Source organism: Engraulis encrasicolus, chromosome 21 (assembly GCF_034702125.1).
Source record: "Engraulis encrasicolus isolate BLACKSEA-1 chromosome 21, IST_EnEncr_1.0, whole genome shotgun sequence".
Lineage (NCBI taxonomy): Eukaryota > Metazoa > Chordata > Actinopteri > Clupeiformes > Engraulidae > Engraulis > Engraulis encrasicolus.
This window is the reverse complement of record NC_085877.1, coordinates 25,815,781-25,823,232: the sequence shown is the minus strand read 5'-3', so window position 1 is coordinate 25,823,232 and position 7,452 is coordinate 25,815,781. Positions and strand designations below refer to the sequence as shown.

Here is a 7,452-nt window from a genome sequence, read left to right as displayed (position 1 = left end):
AAGTTAAGTCACAGCAGTGAACAACAACAAAAACAAGAAAACAAACTGCGTGTTTGGATTTGGATTTCTTGTCATGACTTGAGGCAACATCTTTTGGTAAACAACTCACAATCCAAACCTAAGGAAAGTTAAGGAAGCACAAAAACTAAATTAATTTCTGTAATACTACCAGTAATTAGCTTCAGCTAAGTGAAGCTTTCAGTACATTTCAATGTAATGGTTACACTCCTACTATTAAGTTTAAAAAAATCTATCTGAGCACATATGCTTGTAGAATTGGCGGTAGCATGGGGATAGTGTTCCAGCACATACTAAAACAGATTTAATTCATTTTCTTAATAGAGGACACTTCAGAATCATTACTAATGATCTAATTCACATACTATAATGCTGAGGTCATAACTTTTTTTAAAAAGACACATGAAATAACTTACCATGACATGGGTTTTTTCTTAAAAGGTTCTGTGTGGTAGGAAAAGTAGGTTTTTTTTTACATATACAAACCGTAAATGAAAAATACTAAATGATCATGAAATGAGCTATGATCTGTCACATGGTATGAAACGACAAAATGCGGTGTCATGACGACACTGGTTCAAAGGCAGAGTGAAATGCTATTGAGAGGCAATTTTAGGATGCCACATTACCTCTATGACAGGAGCAAATCAGAATGTTTGGTTGTGTGCGTATTGCTTATTATAGCAGACCTCACCTGTTTGGACCTTAAGCTGCACTGGTTTACTCAGTGTCTGGCCGACTTTAGTGAAGATACCGATGGTGTATTTCGTCCCTGGCTCAAGGTCTGAGATGTTCATGTTGTGGGTTTCTCAGGTCCATTGTTAATTTTCACCACAAAACTGTGTTCGATGTTATGGAGTTCACGTGGTGAGGTCCATATCAACTCAGCAGATGTTTCAGAAACTGAGACCTCTTTCACGTTTTCTGGTGGTGGCACCTCTGTCCAAAAAAAAACATATTTAGTACTCTAGAAAACATTTTAAACCATTTCTGCAATGCACAAACTATGGATGACCAAGGCCTAGTTTGCATGCATTTTTTTAAAAACAAATATTTTTCATGTTAACAAAAATATAAATATATGTGTAGACAGGTTCTAATGAAATGCACTACACTACTGTATATGTCTCCAGATTGCTGTACATTCTACCTCGTATGTCTAGAGCGATTTGGCTCTACTCAGATGATGGCACTCACCTCTAGTTTTGAAGTTAATTGAGACAGGTTTACTAAATTGTTTACTGAGCACAGTACAGATGCTTGCGGCATATTTCGTCCCTGGCTCAAGGTCTGAGATGTTCATGTTGTCTGATGTTGTAGGTTTATGAGTGCCATTAACTTTGACCAAGAAACTGTGTTGAATGTTGAGGAGTCCACGTGGTGAGGTCCATTTGATCTCAGAAGATGTTGCAGTCACTGAGACCACTTCTGGATTCTCTGGTGATGGAACCACTGTCCCAAAAAAAAATGAACCTCAATACAGATACACACTGTGGCACTACTTAAATAGGTGGTACTGCAGAATCCTGTGTGCCCATGGTCCTAATACAATAACATGCTGATTTTAAAAACAGATCGAATTCATTTCATGCTCGGGAGCTAAAATGCTGTGTTGGTCAAGTGTTTTTGTTGGTGCTTTTGTTTTATATTTTGTTCACCACACTCAAAGCAGATGTCTAGTACACAAACCACTCATCCTTATTTGTAATTGAATTATATTTATATAATAGTATGACACTCACGTGTATGGATTTCAACCGAAACAGGTTGACTCTTCCTGGCCTTCAGAACAGCGTATATGTTGACTGTGTAGTCAGAGCCTGGCTTAAGGTTTTGGATATGGTAGTCACATGAATTTGTAGTAATTTCACGTCCTTCTATATTGAGTAGAAAACTGGGTGCAAGCCCTTGCAGTCCTCCTGGTGAAGCCCACTTTATCTTGGCAGATGTTGTGGTCGCTGATATCACTGCTGGCTTCTCTGGGCTTGGAACAGCTGTCAACAGAACAAGGTTATATTATGAGCTACAATATTATACAATTTTCAACACTCTGCATCATTCAACCGTTCATCAACCATACTGTGGATAGAGCTTGAAAGTGACATCACTTACCCCGATTTCATAGGACCTCAACGGCATTTTTAGAAAAAAAAAAAACGTAGCATGTAATCCAATGGCGGTATTAAAATGATATTTCGATCCCCTTCAAATTGTGCCACGAGCTCCACATATGTTTCTGATATTTTTGTTTAATTTTTCATACGAAACACGTTTTAGAAGGGTGTGTTTCTTCACATTTTTCATGCAGACGCCCTCGGAACAATATATTGATACTTCTGCATGAATAATTTATATCTAGCCTCTTCAACGGCATATTTGTAGCCCAGTGCATATAATGACTGAAATGAAAAGATATTTACTCGCTACCATGTTGTTAGATGGTCAGCTTAGGTCCTGTGAAATGCGAAACTAAGGGGTGGGACTTTCAAGCTCTATGGTGGGGGTGGTATGTATATTCAGTGCTTGTCTGCAGGCTTTTGGTGTTGCTGAACCTGTGGACATATCAGTGACATAATTAACGTTGGTAACACTTTATTTTAGGGACACATCTATTAGCACTAATACATACAATATTAATGCCTGTGTAAGTAACTTGTAAGGCATGTACTAAGCAAAATAAGACAGTTGTTAAGCATGTATTCACAAATGTCTTGTTCATGCCCAAGTAGGGATTTATTACTAATATAACCTTAGTAAGGACCAGTAAGCCTATATTTCTATTTATTAGTAAGTAGTAAGTGGCAGAATACAATGTGTATAAGCTCCCGACACACTGTGTGAACAAACCCTGAACAGTGTGAAAACAGATGCAGAATAAGGGTCCCTATTCTAAAGTGATGCATTGGTCAGCCCAGATGGCTCAGGGCCTCTGCACTACCAAAGTCCTAGGGCCCCCACACCACCCAGGCCTGCACTACCTAGCCCCCCTGATCTACAAAGTGTAAGTGTATATCAAATAATTAACACTTACCCAGTTGAGTCATCTAGTTTTCTCTTGTTCATATCAATGTGAGGGAGGTAACAAGAGCCTATATATAGCAAGGATTTAACGTACACTTGTCAATGGCGGTGGGTTGGTGAGATGTAATTTTTTTTTCATGTACCACGAGTTTTAATTGTAAAAAAAAAAAACCCAAAATGAATGCAGGACATTAGAATAATAGTTTTGAAGCAAAACTAAACTACTCTTTTGTGATAATTAAGTGAATGTTTGAGAACATTAGCTTCAAGAAGTGCAGTGCATGATGGGTACGCAATCTAGGCCAACAGACAACCTACCCAGCTCTGAGCCTACGTCCTTAGCTCCTCCCCTCACTTGTGAAATTTAGTTGCTATCCAAACAATTTGCCATGTACGTAACAACAGAAATATTATCATTGCTGCATTGGCCATGCATTGCATTTCTGACTAAGGGCGTACCCATCATGCACTGCACTTCTTGTAGCTAAGTTTCTCAAACATTAACTTATTTATCAGAAAGGAATATCTTAGTTTCGCTTCCAAACTATTACTCATCGTTATATTCTGCATTTATTGTAGGGTTTTTACAATTAAAACTAATTGGTGTATGAAAAAAATGACATCTCACCACCCACCGTCATTGATAACTTTACGTCCAATTCTTGCTATAGGGTCATTTCACGTGAAATCAGACACTTTGGGACCCGACCGACCCGGATTTCAATCATACTTGGTGTGCCTTTTCAGTAGCAAGGTAGCACCCCAGAACTGCATTGGTTTGAATCTGACACTAATATTAAGGGAGAAACAGACTAGGAAAGGTTCACATGTGAGGGTAGGACACTATACATTCAGCCTTGAATATATCAGTCAGTGTTAGTCACAAAAAGATGCCTGTGGTGTTGTTTGAAAGCTCTTTTCTGGCTCTACATAGTACACAATCACCTTGGAATACAACTACTCTCAGAATATGAATTATGATAAATTGAAAAATTAAAAATTGAATATCTAAAAAACTCATATTTTAAAATGGCCAGTTCCTTGTCCAAACGTAGCCGGCAATGTCATGAGCAGCACCTTAAATGCTGGTGTTCGGTTTGTTATTCATTTCAGAGAGAATTTCACTCACAAATATGGCATCATACAGACCACTTACTAATAATATGGTAATACCATAGTAGCATCACATGACAAAACAAAAACAAAACAAAAATGGTCAGTGTCCATGGTCCCAGGTTTCAGAAACTAAGGCATATGTCCATTTATACATACCAAATGATGATATGTGAATGTTTGAACATTCCTTCTCTGTGTACCTGTGCCATCTTCCCTTTACCGTACTTTAAAGAGATAATCAATGGCTACACTCTCATTTTGTACTCTACCAGTGCATTTGAAGCAGCAGCTGTGTCTTTTGTAGATAATGTATAAGTATGTCCCGTTGCAGTTACAGGTTCCACTACCAGAAGCACATCCTGATGATCCATGACAGTCTATCTGGTCTGAAGGGAAAAGTGAAGGATGGAGATGGCCCATGAGGATGCAGGAAGTTCAGTTTCACCTCTCCAGTGCTCGGCATACATTCCTCAGCACATGCTAGCCACCAGTTGCCATCATATACAGCTACAACATACCCTTTGATGCTTGAAAATGTAACACATTCCTTTACTGAGCTCACTCTTTCAACTCTGCCTTCTCTGAATGCTCAAAATGGCCTAACTTCCACTGTGTCCATTGACAATGGGCAGAAGCTGTGTAGTTTTTGAGTACCTGGAATAGTTCTTGCAGATTCAAACCTTTTCAACAGGTTCTCAGCTTCATGATGGTACATCTCTGTTGTGGCAAACTGGCAATGGATGTTCTTGACATTATCCTTGACAAATTCAAACAGTTGGTATGGCGTTATAATTTAATTGTCAATAGGACGTTGCAGACTTGCTCGTGCAGCAAGCCATTTAACTGTCCCTCCAACGCCATCACATGGACCTTTGCCATGTGATGTGGCAAAAAAGTGCCACTCTGCAGGTATGTGAAAATCTGCCTCGTGGTGGCACAAATTTGTTGTAATTTTAAGGTTCTTAAGTTGTGCAGGAAGTCTGCAACGTCCTATTGACAATTAAATTGTAACGCCATACCAACTGTTTGAATTTGTCAAGGATAATGTCAAGAACATCCATTGCCAGTTTGCCACAACAGATATGTACCATCATGAAGCTGAGAACTTGTTGAAAAGGTTTGAATCTGCAAGAACTATTCCAGGTACTCAAAAACTACACAGCTTCTGCCCATTGTCAATGGACACAGTGGAAGTTAGGCCATTTTGAGCATTCAGAGAAGGCAGAGTTGAAAGAGTGAGCTCAGTAAAGGAATGTGTTACATTTTCAAGCATCAAAGGGTATGTTGTAGCTGTATATGATGGCAACTGGTGGCTAGCATGTGCTGAGGAATGTATGCCAAGCACTGGAGAGGTGAAACTGAACTTCCTGCATCCTCATGGGCCATCTCCATCCTTCACTTTTCCCTTCAGACCAGATAGACTTGTCATGGATCATCAGGATGTGCTTCTGGTAGTGGAACCTGTAACTGCAACGGGACGTACTTATACATTATCTACAAAAGACACAGCTGTTGCTTAAAATGCACTGGTAGAGTACAAAATGAGAGTGTAGCCATTGATTATCTCTTTAAAGTACGGTAAAGGGAAGATGGCACAGGTACACAGAGAAGGAATGTTCAAACATTCACATATCATCATTTGGTATGTATAAATGGACATCTGCCTTAGTTTCTGAAACCTGGGACCATGGACACTGACCATTTTTGTTTTGTTTTTGTTTTGTCATGTGATGCTACTATGGTATTACCATATTATTAGTAAGTGGTCTGTATGATGCCATATTTGTGAGTCAAATTCTCTCTGAAATGAATAACAAACCGAACACCAGCATTTAAGGTGCTGCTCATGACATTGCCGGCTACGTTTGGACAAGGAACTGGCCATTTTAAAATATGAGTTTTTTAGATATTCAATTTTTAATTTTTCAATTTATCATAATTCATATTCTGAGAGTAGTTGTATTCCAAGGTGATTGTGTACTATGTAGAGCCAGAAAAGAGCTTTCAAACAACACCACAGGCATCTTTTTGTGACTAACACTGACTGATATATTCAAGGCTGAATGTATAGTGTCCTACCCTCACATGTGAACCTTTCCTAGTCTGTTTCTCCCTTAATATTAGTGTCAGATTCAAACCAATGCAGTTCTGGGGTGCTACCTTGCTACTGAAAAGGCACACCAAGTATGATTGAAATCCGGGTCGGTCGGGTCCCAAAGTGTCTGATTTCACGTGAAATGACCCTATATAATGCTTCCAATTACTTATTAATATAATGAGTAGAATAAGTGAGATCTTCATACCTACTGAGACTGATGTAGAATTTGAAATGTTCTTACACTTTGCTTCCCGGGGGGGGGGGGCGTAGAGTAGGGCCCCTAGGTAGTGCGGGGGCCCTAAGCCATCTGGGCTGAGCAATGCATCACTTTAGAATAGGTACCTTTATTCCACATCTGTTTTCACACTGTTCAGGGTTTGTTCACACAGTGTACCAGGAGCTTATACACATTGTATTCTGGCCCTTACTGCTTACACATAAATAGAAATCTAGGTCTACTAGGTCCTTACTAAGGTTATATTGGTAATAAATCCCTTATTGTGCATGAACAAGACATTTGTGAATACATGCTTAACAACTGTCTTATTTTGCTTAGTACATGCCTTACAAGTTACTTACACATGCATTAATATTTTATGTATTAGTGCTAATAGATGTGTCCCTAAAATAAAGTGTTACCTTAACGTTGACCAAGAAAACAGTTTGATGCTGTAGCCGTTCACATGGTGAAGTCCATTTGATCTCAACAGATGTTACAGTCACTGACTCAACTTTGGACTTTTCTGGCACTGGCAGCAAAATGTTAAATTTAGCACTCCAGGGAAAATCCAGAAACTATCTTGGACTATTCAGGACTGAGATTAACACAGATGATGGCACTCACCTTTTGTAAGGATCTTAATGGGGACAGCTTCACTCAATCCCCCATGAACCACAGTGCGGATCCTTGCTATGTATTCAGTGCTTGGTTGCAGGCCTTTGATGTTCATGTTGCATGTAGTTGAGGGTGTATCAGGGCCATCATTGACGTTGACCAAGAAACTGTGTGGAATGTTATGGAGTTCACGTGGTGAGGTCCATTTGATCTCAGAAGATGTTGCAGTCACTGAGACCTGTTCAGGCTTCTCTGGCATTGGTACCACTGTCACAAAAATACAGTGTTAAGCTCTTCTGAAAACATCTTGAACATTTTCCAGCAACGATTCAGAAGTAAAATACACATCTTCAGAGTATAAATT

General features: G+C 39.3%; 1 long non-coding RNA gene across 1 annotated transcript; it reads right to left on the bottom strand.

Moving 5' to 3' along the window:
- Positions 1-823: 823 nt before the first annotated feature.
- LOC134437052 (uncharacterized) lies at positions 824-7,181 on the bottom strand. The gene is made up of 3 exons (XR_010032320.1): positions 7,098-7,181; positions 1,761-2,012; positions 824-957 (listed from the first exon to the last, which is right to left on the bottom strand). It is a non-coding gene; the product is annotated as an uncharacterized LOC134437052 (long non-coding RNA).
- Positions 7,182-7,452: the final 271 nt, after the last annotated feature.